Genomic DNA, 20,138 nt, shown 5'->3' on the forward strand with positions numbered 1-20,138 from the left:
AATATAGGAGCTAAGCTCCCAATTAAAAGCAAATTATTAGGATTTGCAGTTAATCCAGAAGTGAAGCAGAACACTAGCACAATTTGCTGGTATATTTGCAGTGAAGAACCAACTCCTTTCTCCTCATTAATATGCATATTGGAAATGGCCTGTTATTTCCATTTATCTTTAGGTGGAGATTATTTGCACATTGGTACTTATACAGATTCCTATTTACTTAAAATGCAGGCATGCTGGGGATACTCTGTGTGGGAAATGGGGAGTTCATATCTGCAAGAACAGCTGAAGTACATCAGGGCCTGTGTATCTTGAATTTTGCATTTCACAGGTATAGTATATATTTCACTTGCTGTATTGCTACTGTCATATTTAGCCACAACTTTTTAATTTTTTCATTATTTTTTGTTCAGAAGTAGAGATGCATACATTAGTTTATTTTTTTGCTGTTTAATTACTCCTCTGTTTTCTGAAGAAGGAAAGATGAATAAAAATTAGGAGCTCCCTGAAAAACAACATAAATGTTCTTTATGTGAAGTCTAGTTTCCCAGAGCTACTGCTTTGCTTAGATATAAGTCCAATACTGAATTTATACTGGTTCAAATACCTGGCCTTTCTAGTTTTGCAAATTGCATTTTAAAACCTATGTCTTTGAAAGCATCAACTGAAAATTCCAGAAGCTAAATATTCAGATGCCCTGATTTTATTATCAACCTTTTTTTTTTTTTTCCTTTTTTACAATTACATATTTCTCCAAGAATTTATATTGGCTTTGTGAAACTAGAAACTTTTCAGATATGTAAATCAATCTTAGTGTTACTGTGCAGTATTCTTTAAATTAAATTACAGCACAGATATCAGATTCTAACAGTTCTTTAGCTGCAATGAGATAATTTCTGGAGGCAAGACACCTGGCCAGGCTAGAGTGGTGATTAATTTTATGTGTTTAGGGTGCAATCATCACTCAGAAAAAGGCTTAGGGTTTGGATGATGGATGACGGGTAAAGTGCAGGCTGATAGGACATGGCCCATGAATCTGTTCTACATCATCAGTTCCTTTGATCACTGGCAGAAGTTCAGAGATACTTCTTTGCATCTGTCCAAAATAAACAAGGCTACCATATACCTTTTGCAATATCACTTTGAAATGTAGGCTTTTTGGGGGGAGGAGAAAATACCTTGATTTTTGCAACAATGGCAGAGGAAAATAAAAGCAAACGCTCTGCCTTGCATTCACATGCACATTTACAGACAAAACATGAGTGTCTCTGTGCATACACATATATATTTTAATGAGAAATGATAGCATAAAAGCAATTTTCAGCCCCCCTGCAAATGGGTACCGAAGAGGGGATTCAGCATAGCTGCTGAAAAAGTGTTACAGCCTGTTGGGAGAATAAAGAACTAAGTTATATCAATACTATGCAGCATTTCTTTTTCCTTAATAATGCAGGTGACTATAAATTGTTGGAAATCTCCCTCACTACTAGTAGCAGAATGAACTCTGTAGCCCAAGTAATTTTGATTAACAATTCAGAAGAGTTTAAGGGTGAAGAGATAGGCAAGATTTATGCCAATCTAAAAAAAAAAAGAATGCTTTTTAATATCTCAATTAACAAAATACAATTTGATAATTGAAAGCAAATGCTTCTTTATCATATGATTCCTACTTTTCTTTACCCAATGCTGTCCCCTGCAGGGTGTAAGAAATCAGATCACAGAAGTTCTCAGAGGCTAAAAGAATAAACATATTTTTTCTTAAATCCAAGAGTAAAAGACAAAGGAATAGTTGAATTGCCATCCTGTCCTCTATCAGAATTCATTATCAAGTCAGCAGGGTTTAGAAAGAGTAAACTTTTCAGAAGCTTGGCTGGGGGCTGCAGGGGGCAGTCCTTGAGAATATTAGAGAATATTAGAGAATATTAGACAATATCTCATTCCACAGATGAAATACTTCCCATAGGTGTCATGAATTTCTGGTGCTCATGTTGATATTCTGTCTGTATGCAGAAAGACCATAGTGGTTTCTTTTATACATCTCATCAGATACACTTGAACATGGAATCCAAAAGAACACAAATTATAAAATCAATGTATATCTCCCTGGACTTTCTAGCCATTTTATAGAATAGGAAGTAAAGAGTATGCAAGACTGTGCTCTGCAGATGTAGAAAATATAAAACTATGACTCCACTTAAAATACAGGTGACCCTCATAAAAGAAGCACGGGTCCTCTCAAAAAGGACTTTTAAAAAAGCAAAGCTAAGTGTGGGAGAACTGATTCCATTTCATTAGTAAGATCATTTGGTACCAAACAAGAAAAAACCCCACATGGCTTATAAAAACTCTGGGAGCATTTGTTATCACGCAGCAATCACCCTCACTTGATTGCTGTCTCCTTGCTCAACTGGAAAATACTGCTGGATCTGACTAAGTGCTAATACCCAAGTGTTCATTAGCTCTCCTGAAACATCTTGGCTTGTCTTTATTGAGTTGCATTTCATCCATAGCCTTTGCACCTGGGGGCACACAATAAATTTTTCTGCACAAAGGGTTTCTCAAGAGTGGGATGACTGCTCCTTTTCTCCCCAGAGTCTGAGTGCATTGCATCATCTTCTATCATGCTTAGAAGCCTGGGGCCTGGGATGAAGAATTGTTTAGTACCTCCACACCAAAGCTTGCCACGGAGCAGATCAAATCCTTGTTGCTCTGCCACTGAGCTGACTCAGTACTTGCTTGTTTGATTTAAGGCACGGTTCCACTGTGAAAAGTTATTGTGAAAATGGTATTTTCTTCTTCAGCAGAGCTAGTTACTACGTGTAGGAAGAATTATATGTGCTGACTCAAGTGACAAAACATAAGTATTTACTGCTTCTGCTCTTGCCAGCTCTGCAGAGTGAAGACAGAGGAGAGGAAGCAGGTTGGAGTCTATTTAATCTGAATACATTAATACTCATTTTCAGCCTTCTGTGTGTTTACCCCTGTGCAAATTCAGGGAGAATGTTAGTATCCCAGACATCACAGAAATATAATCTGGCTTCTACTACTAGTAAGTAGCCATGGAAAGGAAGTATCTTGGTCAGTCAGATCCTGTAATGCAGGTGGAAACACCACAGACAAAACCCCTGCAGTGAAAACTCATGGAAAGAAAGCCAATCAATATTTTATACTTTTCCTTACTTACATTTTAGCAGCTGTGATTCACAGACTTCATGGCTGCAGATTCTTTGGTAGCATTCTGGCTGAGTGAAAGCTGTGGGGCTGCCTTACACAGTTTGTTTGTGAAACTGTGGAGGAAAGTTCACAAGGAATTATGGGCTGAGTGTTGGTTTTAGCATGTTCACAGTGCCTGGCTTTAGTGTTTTAGCTTGTTCAACCCAGAGAGAGAAGCTGTCTCTTTTCTCAGGTTCAAGGTGACACTGAAGCTGGTGTGAGAATGACTTGGGTTTACATTCACTTGAAAAAATGCAGTGGGTAGAGCAAGCAAAGGAGCAAGAAAATTGGCTTGGATGTTTCATCTACTTAAAAGAGAATTTTTAGCCAACTTTTAAAATTCCTAACTCCTACTAGGTGGTTAATTTCATTGTCTTTTTGTACTGCAATTGTCTCTTTTTCAGAGCTGCTTCTGGGACTACATTATAAATCCAGTAGACCTTAATTTTGTGGTAATTTGACAACCTGCTTAATTAGCCCAATACCTGAGTGTGTCTTTGAAGCAGTAAAAGTTTAAATAGCATTTCTGATTATCCAGTTCCCAAATAGTGTCCTACCCAAAAGACAGTGCCTATCAACAACCCACCCTGTGGTATTTGAGATGAACACCAACCCTTCTGCTGTAATGAGCTTGGTGCTGGAAAGAGAAGGAGCAGCTTCTTGTGGCAGCTTTGGGGTTTTTTCTCCCATTTGTCCAAAGAGCTTATTTGTGTTGGTCTCAGGATGTGCCCCTTCTTTACCTGAGAACTACAGCTAGTTTGTGGGGGTTTTTTAGGGGTGTACAGGCTTACAGTGAAGTTGATAGCACTCACAATTTTTTTGAATGTGCAAGTTTTTGGTCTATTTTTATTAAATCCTGGGATGTGGGGCAGGGGGAAAGGGAAAAGGGGCCTTGACTTATCTTTATAAACTGAAAGTTTTTAGACTTCCTTCTGACCCAAGGCTAAATTACAAAATATCAGACAATTTTTTGATTTCATCTTTTAAATAACCCTTTAGTTATTGTAGCCTGTAACAAATATTTTATTGATTTATGTGTGTGGATGGATTGTGCTTAAATATATCCAGTTAAAATTGCTTAGAAAGCTTTCTGAAAATAGAGATATCCTTGTAAACTCTGAGTCTGGTTTAGCTTGTTCATTAGTTTATAAAAATATGGTTATGCATTTCCATTCTGTTCTCATGGGTGGCAGCTGAAGAGTTGCATCTCTTGGCTCTATTTGCTCCTAAAACAGATGAACACACAAGCCAAGAGGGAGACTTGAGTGGAAATTCACTTCCTGATGCTTAATAGCAGCTGTGTCCAAAGACCTTGAGGAGAATCCCTGATTTCACTTGAGTTTTAACTTCTTGAAACCCTTTTGTTGGGAGCAGGCCTGGCACAAAGGAATAATAGGAACTTGAAATACAAATAAATTTGAAAAAATGCAAATGTACATTACAGACACATAAGCTTGACAATCTTTAGAAGCTGCCTGATAACTTTCTCCAAAGCAGCTTGACCCCGTACTGTTATTTTTTATATTTGTATTTACTTTAGAAGACAGAAACCCCATCATATTGCTCTGTGATAGTAGTTATTTTATAAAAGTAGACAGAGGCATGGAGGGGCTCAGAAGAGCTTACAGGCTCCTGCAAACACATAGCACTTCCCTCCCTTGGGATCTGAAGTAACTGGGACAAGTGAAATGCTTAGACACTATTCTTTAGCAGAATGTGGGTCTAAAAATGACAACAGAATACTCAGGGAAAGATGTAATACCTAAATATCTCCTTCTTGAAAAATACCACCAGAAGTTTCTAATGTCACCTATATTAAAAGCTCAACAGCATGTTACCCAGAGGAGACTTGCCTGGAGAACATCCATCCATTGAGATTGTTGCAAAATTCTCTTCCATGCTGCTGTTGGGATCATTCTGCTGCATTCATTTGGATGTCAAAGTGACAGGCCATTAGCCTAAGGGTAAGCTAATTATTTAAGGAACTTTTCCTATTTTGTACAATGAAGAAGTAGTCTTGAAAATACAACACAAACACAGATCTCTGTGTCAGAGGGTGACGGTCCATTTCTTTTAAATATGAGGATGTAATTTTAGCATTCAAGCAGTGGAGACAGTGGTAATTTAAAATAAAACAAGAACAACAGTCATTAAATGGCTGTGTTTCTGGACTTAGATTGATGCTTAACACATTGATCTTCTTCAATAGAAGCTTTCCATATTCCATCTGTTAGAATCTTTGACCTTTTCTTAGCACCATTAAAAGATAAAATGTTAATCTACTGAAAAAAGATGCATGACCTTTTAAAAGTGAACTGTACCACTTTACAGTCTGCTATCATTAAAGAGCTTTAAGCTCAGGAGCCATGCATTATGTGTATCATAGCCATATAATTGTTTAGAATAATGTAATTGTTCAACCAAGAAGATATATACCACACACAACATAAATTAGAACTATGTGAACTTTGAAAACCCAGTCAAAGTAACATGTCAGATCAAGGCTTTCTTTCAGTTCTGATCAGGCTCAGCCTCAAACTTATTTTTTATTAATATGCAAGATGCATGCATAGAAGGTACCATTTTAACAAAGAGGAAGGATGGTACTTTGGGATGAATGAAACCACATCACCAGCAAAGCAAGAGACTTATCTTCCTCTGCTTTAACCACCTATATTTTTTTTCAGTATGAGGAAATAAACATGGCACTAATACTTTGAATAGTAGTAAGGAATTTCAGTAGCAAGAAAATTCTTGAAAGTTGAATTTTGTTTGCTGGATCAGAATTGTCTTTAATTAGACTTCTTAACAGCAATGGCCACAATTCAGAACAGCACCAAAACACACCTTAAATCCAATTCAGTGAAGTGCTGCAGAGAGCATTTAGATTTGAGAACAGGCAAACTTGATTTCACTTCAAATTAAGCCTCTATTCTGATTTCTGACTACAGAGAGCAAACTGAATACATGATACAGGTTCAGATAATGTAATCTCATCTTCTGGTGGGTCTCAGGTTTTAGATGAAGTCCCTGAAGTTGATCTGTAAGCACAGTATGTCATGTGTCTGCTTAACTGCAAAGCAGGGTAATAGAAAGTCCAAATAATTTCTGCATTTGAATGTGCTGTTCTGCTAGTGCTTCCTATTCTATAGGGCAAAAAGCTTTCTACAGAGGAAAGCTCATGTTCTAATTTCAACCTGAAATTCTGCTGAAATCCCTGACTTGAGCCATTTTCCAGGTAAAATCAGTGAGTCTAGGCTGGATTACTCTGGCTTGCAGTATCTCCTCTGAATGTCTGTATGTTTTTCAGTGGAATTTACTCCATAAAGCTTAGAACTCACAAGAGTTCTAAGATGACATAAATTTAGGTCCTCTTATGAGTAGTGTTTGATGATAATAGCATAAGGAGAGTTAGCAGTGTCTCTGTGCTGGGGGCTTTCAGACAGCCCTGATGCAATGAGTGCATTTAAATAGCAGTTTTGGGGACAGGAGGGGCTCTCCCCTTCATGAGCTTGCCTTGCACCTCTACTTGAAGGCTGGTGGTGTGCACTCAGAGCTGTTTCCCTCCTCATGAAGCTGAGGCTGAAGTCATATGCTGGTTATCCATCTGGAGTGACCCACTGGCAATGAGAACGGATGGTTCTGCAGACGTGAGCTCTCTACTTGGGCACTGCCTGCCTGGAACTGGAAACTGGCTTCAACTTCACTATTGGAAATGACAGCATGTGCATAATGATGTAGAAAACACAGAGGAAAGCTTTGGTTTTCCTGAGAGTTTTGACAAGTAGAAAGACATTCACTTCTGTAAATGTTAATTTTTAAACTTTGGCTAAAACTTTGTATTCTGCTTTCTGGTCACACTGCTGCCCTGTCCCTTTCTATTTATATTTTGTTCCTGTTAAATAAGCAGCACCCCACTTTCCATAGGTCAGACATTTAATCTTTGTAGTTAGTAGTCACTTTTTTGTGAAGCTCTTCCATTGTTCAGAGCTGCTTCCCCGTCCCAGCCCCAGTTTTATCACCGCAAATTTCCTCTCTTGCATATTCTTCCCTCTAGGTCATTGATAGTGAAAGCAAGCAATATGTTTCCTGGTGTTCAACCATGTGGCACTTCAGTAGTCACATAATACACTAGATAAGCAGATGACAGTCTGTGCTGCTCTGCATAGCAGATGTGCATGCCATCTGAGAGCCAGGAGCCAGAGGACACAGAGACAGCCAACAGAGGGAGTGCATGGCAGCAAAGCCCTGCCCATCCCACTCCCCTGTTGGAGAGCAGAAACATGGACAGCTTTGGGTTTATGGTCAAAGAGGAGATGTTTTCCCATCAGTCCTGAGGCAGCCCTTAGAGGCCACGTGTGCTTCTGGTTCCAAGCTGCAGAGAAGTTGGGTTTCATCTGGGCAGAAGGAGGTGGTGCCTCACCAGAATGTCATCTGTTTTGGGAAAGGTTTGGCCCTTCTTATGGTTTTTTTTTTTATCTGGCCATGGAAGAAATCTGTAGAATTTGCCTTTTTGACTACCATGTATAGCTATCAAGTAACATACAGAAGTTATAATTGCTATCTAATTAGGTTTATTAAATTAAACCTAAGTTGTGGGGGACACCTGCTTGCTCTGTTTTTTCCAGTGTAATGTTTGAAATCTCTTTTGCCGAGTCAAAACTTGGTACCCAACAGAGCTAAAATTATATAGACCTCATCATCAACCAAGGAAGTGTTCCCTTCAGACTAAGAAAGCCCTAGATCACAGCGTTGGTGAAGATAATAAAGGGAAAAATGGTCTTTTCTCTTTGACAGGAGCAACCTGTCACAGAAATAGTGAAATGAGATACAGAAAGGAAAAAAAAATCAGAAAGTTCTTAGACACATTCAGGCAACATGTAAATAGAATAATAAATCTGGCAAGAAAGCTCTGTTTATTTTTTGTACAAAAGAACTAAGAAGTTGGTTTTTTTTTTTTTCCATTTTAAAGCATGAAGTTCTTTTTATTCCACCTGAAGTCTGCACAGTATTCCACAGAGCAGCTGTCCACAGCAAGAAACTCATCATTCACTCTCTGATCAGCACATACAGTAAGTGACATGAAACTCAGCTTAATTCTCTTGTGTCTTCATGAAATAATTTCTTCACCAACCAAAGAAATCTGCTGTTTACCATAATCTCAATTTAACACCTACTCTCAGTGTTCAAAAGTAACTGTCTGCATTTGAATGGGGTTTGCAAAGCAGAAGTAACTGTCAGGGAAAAACTAAGCAAGTCTTGTTTCTTTCTTGAAAGTTGGAAAATGCTTTAGTTTTGTTTTTTTTATCCCAGTGACAGGTTACATGGTAAATAAAGTTTGAGATCTTTGCTTTGGCCATTGAGGACAAGAAGTGGATAGAAGTGAACAAAGCTGAAGGGCGCTGAACTTAAATTAAGCCCAAGGTACACATGAAGATTTTTGTTAGAAAGGAAGTGGCACATGCACAGAGTAACATGGGGGGCTTGTAAAGTGGGACAGATATGGGGTGTTGCTTCTGACTTAATGAGGAAACCTTTGAAACTAATGAGCTTTCAGGTAGTACACAGTGTGGGAAGTAGCCTTGGAAAACATTCTACCTCTTAGAAACTAATTTATGGTTTACATTCTATAGGAAATGGCTGGGAGAATCGTGACCTCACCTTGCCTCAGACTGCCACATGTAAGAGGATAATTTTAAAAATATTTCCTTATTCACATTTGAATCTGTTATAATATCTCTTAATCAGAAAAAAAGTTTGTCTTGTTAGATTAGCTGAATTTCTGCAGGTTTGTTCTGAAGTTAACAAAACTGCATCCAAATTAAAAGTGAGTGATATGAAATGTTCTGCAGGAGTTCAGATATTACAACTGCAGCTTCAATCCCCTGCAGCCTGGAAACCTCTCTCAGCACTTCCCAGGAACCTGGGGCTGCTCTTGCAGGAAATCTCTCCTGAAGCTCTCTTCCCCTTACTCACAAGCTTCTGATTTGGGGAAATTCACATTTGAAAATTCAGAAATGTGATGCAAAATGGTTTCATGTCATAGCTGGATCGGAGTAAGAACCAGTTTATGGGCGGGGTGCATTTAGGGTTTAAGCATTGTGTTGGATGGTTGGAAATTCTTTTTCTCAGGATTTCTGTTTATATCACTGTGTTGATTTACTGTGGGTAAAAAAAAAAATGATGTAAAATCCTTGTGTAATTTTTCTGAAACAGGATGAGTTTTCACATCGCGTGAATAGCATTGTACTGCTAACTGCAAAATGCTTGGAGGAAACTAAAATAAGTTGAATTTATTATTAGTCCATCAAAGAGTCAGTACTTGCCTCAGTTAGGTATTTTTAGCATTTTTGGATTTTGATATATGTGACTGTCTTTTTTTCCCAAGAAAACAGGAAAAATACTTCTCCCCTCTCCCTGTTTCTTTCACGTGAGGTTGCTTATTGCAGACCATTGCATTAGGTCATGTTGTGTTTCATCTGCTGAAAAACTGAACAGTGGTTTGATATATCTGTATGTTTCATTTGCTGCCTTTTTTGGCCAGGTGAAAGCCTTTGACTATGTAACCTTCCTACCAGTACCCAGGTCTGCACCAGGGTTACAAGTTGTCAGATAAGCCATAGCTACCTAATCAGAATGTTCCTGCTCAGGCACAGCTCTTGCTGCTAGAAATAATGGTTATTAAAGCATATTGACATATATATTAAATGAAAAACACACATAGGATTGAAGTCCTCCATTCCCTCAGAAGAGGAAGCAAGTAAATCTTAATTTTCCTTTGGGGCAAATGTTTAATAGAATTGCTGCTAGCTCAGTCTTCCAGTTATTGTTTAAACCCCATAAGATATTTAAGGCTTAGAGTGTTTGTACCGAGAAAAGAAAAATATTAATTCATCCTCAAGCTCAGATTTTGCAGCTAATAAAGTTATTGTGACTTCTTTTTCATTGCTTTCCCACCAGTGTTACCCTGTTGCTGGTATTGAGCTGAAGAGTTTTAGGGTCTTGAGCCCCTTGTACCTTATGGAAGTTGAGAAAGGAAATCAAAGGTCACAAGGAACATGGGAGGAGATAATCTAAGTAACTGCAACAGGGAAAACACAGAAAAAAGAAATGGAACAGGACATATGAACAGAAGCTGGCAAAATGGTGCTTTGCCAATAGTGTTAGTGCTGTCATTTAGCTGTGTTTGTGATTGAGTGATTGTGCTGGGTAATCTGCTTATTTCCTTAGGTTTACACTTCTTGGTGTGTGGGGAGGAGTTGGGTTTGGTTGATGGTTTCTGAATTTTTTCTCAGATTCTCCCTGTTCCCTCCAAAATGGACACAATTTAACTTATTTCCACTATCCATAGCCCTTGATTCAAGGACTTCTGCATTTTCTTAGCAAACTAGGCAGCTTATCACATGGTATTATATGTGTTTGGAATTAGATTTCCTCTCTTTCATGGCTACAAAACATTGGACTGCAAAGTGGGACCCTCAGCAGATGAATTTTCTGTTCTGGAGTACCCAGTATAAATAAATTGCAATATCTCAGGGTCTGACTGGAATTCCACTCTGTCAGGATGACATTATCAGCCATGCAATGTGCAGGGATATGTCTGGCTGGGCAGAAGGGAGGAAAGCCTGCAGCCATTTTAGCAGCTTCTATCTCCTCCTTGGGAGATGAAAGTGAATTTTGTGATACACTTATGTGTCAGTTTTAATTTGTAATGCGGTCAAAGATGGGTATAAAGTATAGGTAAATAAACAGAGGATTGTTTACACCTTTAATTTTATTACTCTTAGGATGCTATCAAGTGTGCTAGGTCTGTATTTTTATCTGGAAAAATCTGCAAAATCTGGATTTTAGAGGGTCAGACTTTGAGGCAGCCTAGGTGTCCAACAGATACCTCAGGCTGTAGCTACCCAGTTCAAATCCAAAAGGCAAGTACTGTCTGAGGAAGCAGGCAGAAGTTACTCTTTCCATGCAGAAGTCCATTCTGTCTACATATCAGCCTTCCTAAACAGTTTACAAATCTGTCCTTAAATTGACTCAAAATGCTTTGTTCAGTGGCTGAAACATGCAGCACACAAGCCATCAGTGTTTTGGTCTATCTGTTTTTGTTGTTTTTAAGAACTGAGTGAAAGTTATTCTTTGCATTGTCTTTGCTTACTCTATTGTATGACTGGGCTATATATAAATTATGAAAATGTTTGAGCTCTCTATTTGTTTTCTGATTTTTTGCAGCTGAGGTTATGCAAATACACAGTTTATGAGAAGAGCCCATCATGAGAAGGGTGATAGCAGAGGGACTGATCTCCTTTGCAGAGCATGTGAAGCATCTTGCCTCATTACCTTGTCCATGCACTTCAGTCTCAACATACTCTCAGTGGTGAGTCTCCCAGTTTGTTTCCCACATCCTCCTGGCCTTGAATCTGGGCTGGACTGGGCAGTCTGTGTGCCAGTTAGTTCTGGCAGGGAAAACCTGCAAAATAAGCAAACTCACTGCATGTAGACAAACAAATTCTGTCTTAGGCACTTGCAAGGCCCTTAGAATGTCCTTCTGCAAATAATGCTACCTCCTTTTCAGCTTCATTGAAATCAGGGGAAATGACATCTTCTTATGCATATTTCAGGGTCTTTAATTTAAAGCTATTTTTTAAAAAACAAAAATTAAATGCTATTTCAGATTTCTCATTACTGCTGACCCTTTAGGATTGCACTGAGCTTCTGCCACCTACCAGCACGCTCGCCAGGCAGTCTGTGCAAATATTGTTATTACTTAAATAGAGTCTGAATCATTACCTTGTGTTTTCACTTTGTAGTGAAGTGATTTAAATATAGTTTTCTTCTGTTGGGATCCTTTGACAAACGCATAAATAGTTAGCGCATTGTTAGCAACAGTGAAAAGGAAATGGATGCCTGGCAGGAGGAAGGGCAAATAATTTTCTCATGCTTGCTGTGCTCTTTCTGTAGTGTAAATCAACTCCTCTCCTCTGAAAGTAAAAACTTATTCCAAGATGTCAACAAAAGTAAAGTCATTAGGAAAGGAAATGTAAGTCCTGCCTGCAGCTCCTCCCTCGCTCCCTTCGTAAATGAAAGTTATTTAAAGATACAACCTGAGGTAGACTAATTGGAGGAGATGAGTCATTGGGGAACTGATTCTGGAAATGCCAAGTCAAATGAGGAGCCCTCTGATTGTTTGCCTGGGTGAGCTGTAAGTGTGCATGCATGGGGCAGGGTCAGGGAGGAGAAGGTTCAGTCCTGCGGGGTCCTGAGCAGAACTGAGAGGCTTGGACTCAGCATCCTGGGTTGTCCAGCTGGTCCCAGTGGGAAGATGCCTGTGGAACTTCCCTGTTGTATTGGATTACAGCCAGCTCAGTCAGTGTCTCCCAGGACTAAACCCTGACTGCTTAACTTTAAATAGACTGAGAATATTATGATGCTGCTTTGATTAATTAATCTCATTTGGGAAAAAAAAAAAAAAAAAGGAAACAACTTGAAAACTGAAACACACCACATAACTTTCCCACATTTGCTTTTGCCTCTGGTTCATGTCTGTCATAAAATTAACTACCATAATACGCTTTTTCCACAATTTAGGTCTCAAATCTTTTGCTCCAAAGGAAGCTGTAAAGCTCAAAGGCGTATTTTTTTCTTACTGTTAGCAATTAATATGCCACTAGTCTTTGCATAAATAAGTTGTCTGTTTTAAAGCACCTCAAATGGGCTATTTCATTTTATATGACTGTTAATTAAGATGTTGATTAGCCCTGCTATTGAAGCATTGAAACCCTTTCTAAAAGAAATGGCCACTGTTTCAATTTTACTTTAATTAGTTGGACTTTGAGGTTATTTACTACAGTGTCAGCAATCAAAGTGAATCCATTCAGTTTGATGTTCAGTCCGAGGCAGGTAGTGCCCAGAATTCCACATTTCCCTGTAACCACTGCCATTAACAGCAGCATGATTTAAGGTCATTTAAGAGTCATCAACCTCACAGATGGTAAAATGCAAAGTATCTGAAAGGGAAAAATAACAATTGTTGTCTTGTCAAATAAAATCCGAACATTGTATTTTTTGTGAACACCCACTGGCTTCCAGCAATTTTATCCAGAATGTGTTTCCCTTTGGGCGGAGAGTGTTAGGTCTTCCCTTTTATGCATCCTTCCATTGAGACCTGCTAACCCCCTGGGGAGGTGAAACCCACCCAAATATTTGTGATTTTAAACCTTCATTTGCGTCACTTGCAACAGAGATAGATCATTATTCTGGGATAAAATCATATCCTGCACAGTGAAAATAACAGGCAACATTTGACCTGAAAGGGGAAAGAGGAAAAAAACCTAAAACCCTAACAACTTTAAAGTGTTAAAAGAAACAGACAGTATTAAAGCTGCTTCAGGAAACAAATTCTCCCTGTAATGCAGTGTAATTACCATCTTTTCTAAGCTAACTATAGTACCCTGGAGATTACTATAAGTAACTTATAATAGAATTTTTATTAGTGGTAGTAATTTTTTATGATAATTAGTGTAATCTGCAGCCAATAAAATCAGAAGATATATAGTTATCTCTTTTACACCAGAAAACTATTCTTCAGACAGCTGAAACATTAAGAAAGAAGAATGTATTCTTTTATGGTCGTTATACACTTTTATGTTCTGATTATTTGGTATTTTTTTATTAGCTCTTTCCATTTAATGGTGAAAAATGTGAGGCATACTCAAGAGCCAGTATAAAACCACCAGTTTGGGGTAAGCAGCTGGCATTTAGTTTTCTTGTCAATATTTATTCCCTCCCATCTGAAATATCGCATTCCATCCCTTGTGGAAATTAGTGAGATTTAAATATTTCTCCTAGGTGATGGGTTACTCTTGCATCAAGCCTTGTACTTGCAGTGGTGTTACTTTTCCTTATGGACTAGAGAGCCATAACTGCTGAAAGAAAAAAAAAAAAACAACAAAAATTATTATTAAAGTTTGTTAACTTTAGAGTTGGATTACTGAAATGCATCATAGCTAAGGCAATGTTTGAATAGCATCTGGAAGCTGTCTAAGAATACCAGTTTCTTGTTCTCTTCAGGGAAAAGAGAACCTTGTTTATTAAGAGAATCAGAACTTCATTTATGGGCAGCTCTCAAAGTTCTCAAACTGTACACCAGCTGCTGATGCATTTCCAGGTACAGATAAAATGGAGTTTTTAACCATTGGCCCCAATAATACATCCTTCCTCCTTTTTTTTGCTACACCTCTGTAGATCAGATCAGTTTATCAACTATACATCTGTAGTGAAATGAGGCAACCAGGTGCCACTAATTGCCAGGTAGGGGGCATGAGCTTGTGTTAAGCCCACCTGTGCCTGATTAGGGCAGGCCCCCACTGCGCATGAGCCAATAAAGGGGGCCAATAAAAGGTACCCTAATCAGGCACAGGTGGGCTTAACACAAGCTCATGCCCCCTACCTGGCAATTAGTGGCACCTGGTTGCCTCATTTCACTGCACATATCAGTTTATATTCTTCTTTATATTATTTAGTTAAGGGTCTCTCTGCTAGGTTCAACATGGCCAAGTGCTGGGTCCTGCACTTTGGCCAAAACAACCCCATGGGGAGCTCCAGGGTGGGCACAGAGTGGCAGAAAGGGACCTGGGAGTCTGGACTGACAGGAAGCTGAACAGGAGCCAGCAGTGTGCCCAGGTGGCCAAGAAGGCCAATGGCATCCTGGGCTGGATCAGGAACAGTGTGGCCAGCAGGTCCAGGGAAGTGATTCTGCCCCTGTATTCAGCCCTGGTGAGGCCACAGCTTGAGTCCTGTGTCCAGTTCTGGGCCCCTCAGTTCAGGAAGGAGATTGAGGTGCTGGAGCAGGTCCAGAGAAGAGCAAGGAGGCTGTGAAGGGATCCAGCACAAGTCCTGTGAGGTGAGTCTGAGGGAGCTGGGGGTGTTCAGTCTGGAGAAGAGGAGGCTCGGGGGAGACCTCATCACTCTCTACAACTCCCTGAAAGGAGGTTGGAGCCAGGGGGGGGTCAGGCTCTGCTCCCAGTAAGACAAGAGGGCACGGTCTCAAGTTGTGCCAGGGGAGGTTTAGGTTGGATATTAGGAAGGAATTCTTTACAGAGAGGGTGATCAGGCATTGGAATGGGCTGCCCAGGGAGGTGGTGGGTTCTCTTTCCCTGGAGGTTTTTATAGAGACTGATGTGGCACTCAGTGCCATGGGCTGGGAACCACAGGGGTAGTGGATCCAGGGTTGGACTTGGTGATCTGAGAGGTCCTTTCCAACCTAAATGATTCTGTGATTCTTTAGCTGCCCTCAAACCCACTGTATATTTGTCCTCCAGATCTTGCTGACCTTTGAGTTACGTAGCAGAGCTGTTTTCCAGGCCTAGTTAATATGGGTTGATAGCTCTGAAGGATTTTAGGCAAAAGGGGTTATATTTTCAGTTTTAGAGTCTGTGAATACCTTATTATCAAGCACTGGATTATGTGGTAATTTGTCTGAAGGTTAGAACAGGTGCATAGCATAGTCCCAGATAAATAAAGCTTAAATTGCAATTTCCACCACAGACAGATCAATCCATGTAATTTAGGTGGCTGAACTTTTCTAGTTGGTGCACAAGGAAAGTACCTTTTTTAGAACAATGACTGTAAATTGATAGTGTAATTTCTGTTGTGAAAATTGGCTGCTGGATTCAATTATATCTCTAAAAGCACTTTTTTTTGGACTGCTCCCACAAGATATGCCCTAAAAAACCCCCTCAGATCTGTGAAGACACACCTTCCTATGGCTGGTATTAGACTGCAGGGATTGGGGGTTTTTTTGCTTTTCCAGGAATTTGGCATGTGCCACAACACCACATCTGGTAAAGGTTTAGCTGAAAAATTACTTATTTCTAAATTCAAAGACTTTGTTTTCCATTTACAATGTATATCCTGTGCCTCATGGTCTTCATCCATTCTGGCACCAGGATGGTAACAAATCACATTGCTTGTCTCTTGAGATGAATATCAGAGTAATTCACTCTGCTGAGTACCACACTACCTAGAAGCCACAAAAGGAGTGATAAATAGTAGTAGGTTGACAGGGGAAGGAGATAGGTTCTTCAGAGAACTATTATGCTACAAATAAGTATAGGATGTAAGATGAGTGACATCATTAGTGACATCATTGTCAAAAATGTGAAATCTATCCCCACTGGAAATTTGCTGGTAAGTAGATTCTGAGGAGAAACAGAATAAGCAGCTGAAAGCTGAAAGTCTGTGGCCCCAGCTGAGGAATCCGGGTCAAATCCATTGAAATTCACACTTACAAATCCTGTGGCCATGAAGTTGGTTTCTTAATTACCAGAACTTGTTGTGATTCAATGTTATCATCTCAAGGGAAGGGACAGAAGACATCTGAGGTGGAAACAGAGCCAAATTATTCTCTTTTCCTTTTAGGTAACATCAAATCTAGGAGAAGCTGCGTTGCACCATGCTGGAGTCCAACAGGAATGGCAGTGGCTTTAGCCTGGCTAGTGAGCACCTGAAAGGTAATAAAGCTTTGATTGTTTTTATTTCAATGCTGACTGGATCCAGTATAAAATGCTGTAAATTTCTCTCAGCCTTAATCTTGATCTTGCACAATTTTATTTGCATCTTGCAGAGCTAAGTGCAATCAGAGCCTGCTAGATGTTTTCTGGAAAGGAAAATTGCATGAGTAAAGTGTTTTCTTTTTCTCATGATTGTCAATAATGTTTTTATTTTTCCCTTGACAGAAATGCTCAAAAATACACTTCTGCAAAATAGAATATTTTCCATTTGGATTTTTCCCCTTCTTTCTCTCCTATTCCCATTCCCCACTCTTGGGAGAGGTAGAAGACAAACCACATTTTTTCTTGTTAATATTTCTTGCTTTTATTCAGCATTTTTTCCTGCTCCCTTATACCACCACTCAGTACATTAATGGGATGTATTTGCCATGTGTTTGTATCCAGAAAAATTGTCAAGGAATTCTAAAAATAAGGATTCTGTTACTATTTGTGATGTTAGAGACTGGGCTGATTTGACAAATAGGATGCAGTGTAAGCTTATGGTTTCAACACAATGGAGAAGTTATCCATAGAATAATGGATGGCAAACAAGGAGTCATGCACGTGTGCTTTTCTCTGGGTGGTTTCCAGATCTCACAGACTGAGTTTAATACTGTGTTTCTGCATAGTGGGAGGAAAGCCCAACTCAAGGCCAACAGCCAAACTCCTTGTGAAAAGAAAAAAAGGAAGGCTACTCCCACAATGGGGTGTGAAAAACTGACCTTCCAGAATAGCAGATTTAAGTAGCTTTTTGGTTTTGTTCAGCTTTGGGAGGGAAAGTGTAATGGTGCTGCCCAGTTCTGTTTGAACAAGTTGTGCACTTCACTGGAGGAATGTATGGAGTGTGTTGAAAGGACAGATAGGGAAGTGTGGCCAGGAATGTGATAGAGTGGATATAAAATGAGTGAAGACAAGTGTCCTCATGCTGGCTGCAGTGGTGACGTGCATTATCTCTACATGTTATCAGGAGATGGATGTTTGCATTCCCATGGGTCAGTGCAACTTGTCACAGTTTCAACTTCCAGCTTTTTCTTATGGAAATAACATCACGAGGCAAGGAATGCATGAAAAGTCCTCGGCTTGCTTGCACCCTGCATGTGATGCTACAATCTTGAAAGTTCTCTGGAGGACTTATGGAGGAGTGTGAAAGTATGTCAGCTGGTTTTCAGGGGTCCTTTTCTTCTATTTATAGCAACAACAGCGATGCAAATGTTTTATTTCACTACTCCTTTTCCCACTTATTAAATCTCTTTCCTATTGAAACTGCTTAGAATACTTTCAGGAAAGAGACTGATTTTTTAAATTTTTTTTTACATAGTTTTTTACCCTTATTTTCATTAAGTAAATTGATAATTGTCTCTCTAGATAGGCAGTGCTCTCCTAGAATAGTGAATAGATCAAAACCTGGCACAAAGCCTGGTTAATTTTTCAAGACCACCCTGTTACTGTCCCAGGGTGAAACAGAAACAAATAGCAGAACTTTGGAAGGTTTTGCAAAATGCAGTTAGGCAGTTTGTATTGCTTCTGATCAGCTAATCAATCATAAGTATTACTTAAAGGATCCTTATAGATCTGTTCAGATCTACAACAGGCAATAAGGAATGTGTGGAGTGGAATCTTGATTCCTGCATTTGCTGTGTGTTACATCTGCTCCTGGGTGTGTGAATATACCATCTGATCAGGTGAAACAACCCTAAATACTAGTAATTAGTCATAAATTTCATGTAATTATTACAGCAATATTTCTGGTAGCTATTATGCTTCCCAGGCGTGTGTACTTTGAGACTAAATTTGTAATTTTTAGTTAATATATAGTTGGCCCACTGATATATTTTAAATACCTTTTCCCTATCCCAGCTTTTTGAGCTCTTTTGTTCTCTTATTTCAGCAAAACGTAAGAAAAGTGATGAAATTCCAAAAAGATGTATTTGTCCTAGTAAATTATTAGTGTTGCAATTGTTTTTTTCTGTAAGATGGCATAAAATAAGTATCCCAAGAAAAAAAAAAGTTCCAGTATTTACCTCACTTTTATTTTTTTCCCTGTATCTGTAGTCTTTACTGTGTTATCCTGGAAATGTGGTGGTAGCCTGACTTTCCACACAGCTGGGTTAAAATTTTAACATTCAGCACCCATCCTGATCTTTTCAGTCTGAGGTATCTTTTCAGACAGAAATTGCTCATCTTGCCAATCTGATCTGCAGGATTGTTTTGTCATGTGAATGAAGGGAGAATGTGATAAATTTCTTTTCACTTACAGCTAAAATCAAATATGAACTCCAGGCTGAAAATGCAGCTGAGTGTCTGGGGAGGCCAGGGGTCTTTGGTGGGGTTTTTTTCGTTTGTTTTTTTAAGCCTGGGTTAGAGAAAAACAAAAAACTCCCAACACAGGAGAAACAACACAGAAATGCTGCCAGAATTAACTTTGTGGTTCTCTAAATCTCTTAAAGTTGCAGGCTTGGGGTTATCAACCTGTAGCCACTGTCAGAAATGACTCTTACTCAATTGGGCATGGTGTTAGCATCATATCTCTTATGCTGTGGCCACTGGGACTCACTTTTGTTTCCTTTGATAGATTGAGCCTAAAGATTCCTACATTAAATAAACATAAGCAACCCAAATGGCTTTAAACTAATTCCCATATAAAGCAAAATTTGAAAAATCTTCATTGAAAACTTCTGTAAGCATTTTGCTTACGAGTTTTTCATTTAAAATTTGTCATAAAACTTTTCAGCTAAGAAAGGCTCTGACCGACACTCAGTGCACCAAATGTTCTGGTACTCCAGTACCATACTAAAACGCAGGTTTCACCCAGTGAAATCTGTGTGAAGTGCAGGTGTTTGCCAACCAGCAAATGACTGAATCCTGAAAAAATGGGTTTTTTTTCAGTTCCCTGTCTACCAACAAATTGCTTTTCACATCTCGATATTTATCACTGTGCAACATTAATTTTCCTGTGGAAAAAAAATTAGTATTTACCCACACTTCTGTGGGTAATCTGAATATGACACTCTGATATCTGAAATAATAGAACATTGTTACTTGCTATGCTTAGAGTAGGAAATATCTATGACAACTCCAATACCTTGGCTTGATTAATATTGGATTCTTAATAATAATCTCTACGCACAGATTGTTGGTAGCACGATGAGTAATTTGTGCAGAGTTGATTCCCAGTGAGCCAAGGACTCCATGGCAACTCGGAGAAAAGCCTCTGCAGAGAAAAGACCTGGTGCTGTCTCCTGATGTGCAGGTAGGGCTTCTGTTCACATGTTTCCACCTCTGACCCTGTGGGAGACCTGCCTACAACTTTCTTCACTACAGAAAGCACCTAAGAGCAATTCACATCACTCCTGCATGCATTGTCTCAGGTATGGACACAGG

Source organism: Calypte anna, chromosome 11, assembly GCF_003957555.1.
Source record: "Calypte anna isolate BGI_N300 chromosome 11, bCalAnn1_v1.p, whole genome shotgun sequence".
NCBI classification, from domain to species: domain Eukaryota; kingdom Metazoa; phylum Chordata; class Aves; order Apodiformes; family Trochilidae; genus Calypte; species Calypte anna.